This window comes from Triticum aestivum, unplaced genomic scaffold, assembly GCF_018294505.1.
Source record: "Triticum aestivum cultivar Chinese Spring unplaced genomic scaffold, IWGSC CS RefSeq v2.1 scaffold147171, whole genome shotgun sequence".
NCBI lineage: Eukaryota > Viridiplantae > Streptophyta > Magnoliopsida > Poales > Poaceae > Triticum > Triticum aestivum.
The window spans coordinates 1-876 of NW_025301780.1; the positions used below are offsets into that span (position 1 = coordinate 1).

Consider the following 876-nt stretch of genomic DNA (forward strand, 5'->3'; position numbering starts at 1 on the left):
TGGAGCTGGGAGGGGCAAGGATAAGGGACGAACATGTCGGATGCGATCATACCAGCACTAAAGCACCGGATCCCATCAGAACTCCGAAGTTAAGCGTGCTTGGGCGAGAGTAGTACTAGGATGGGTGACCTCCTGGGAAGTCCTCGTGTTGCATTCCCGTTTTAATTTTTTTCGCGCCGCTTGCAAAACAAAACGCACGTGTAAGTAATATATTTACCGTGTTTTATTATTTTGCACGAGTGCGGTAAGTCATAGCTGGGTGCTCACGATTCACGGGTCCAGCGTCGGCGTTGTGGCGCGGCAAGCGTGCATTGGTGCGGTTGAGAGGGAGGGGTGGAAACCGCGTTAAACTCGTCTCCGTAGTTGAGAGGGAGCGGCCAAAGCAATGTACAATCGTCTTTGTAGTGGAGATGGAAGGGGCAAGGATAAGGGACGAAGACCGGGGTAACATGTCGGATGCGATCATACCAGCACTAAAGCACCGGATCCCATCAGAACTCCGAAGTTAAGCGTGCTTGGGCGAGAGTAGTACTAGGATGGGTGACCTCCTGGGAAGTCCTCGTGTTGCATTCCCTTTTTAATTTTTTCGCGCCGCTTGCAAAACAAAACGCACGTGTAAGTAATATATTTACCGTGTTTTATTATTTTGCACGAGTGCGGTAAGTCATAGCTGGGTGCTCACGATTCACGGGTCCAGCGTCGGCGTTGTGGCGTGGCAAGCGTGCACTGGTGCGGTTGAGAGGGAGGGGTGGAAACCGCGTTAAACTCGTCTCCGTAGTTGAGAGGGAGCGGCCAAAGCAATGTACAATCGTCTTTGTAGTGGAGCTGGGAGGGGCAAGGATAAGGGACGAAGACCGGGGTAACATGTCGGATGCG

At 52.3% G+C, this 876-nt stretch overlaps 2 non-coding genes across 2 annotated transcripts; both read left to right on the forward strand.

Annotated features, from left to right (window-relative positions):
- Positions 1-38: 38 nt before the first annotated feature.
- Positions 39-157, forward strand: LOC123179373 (5S ribosomal RNA). The gene has a single exon (XR_006490318.1). It is a non-coding gene; the product is annotated as a 5S ribosomal RNA (ribosomal RNA).
- Positions 158-454: 297 nt separating this feature from the next.
- Positions 455-573, forward strand: LOC123179374 (5S ribosomal RNA). The gene has a single exon (XR_006490319.1). It is a non-coding gene; the product is annotated as a 5S ribosomal RNA (ribosomal RNA).
- Positions 574-876: the final 303 nt, after the last annotated feature.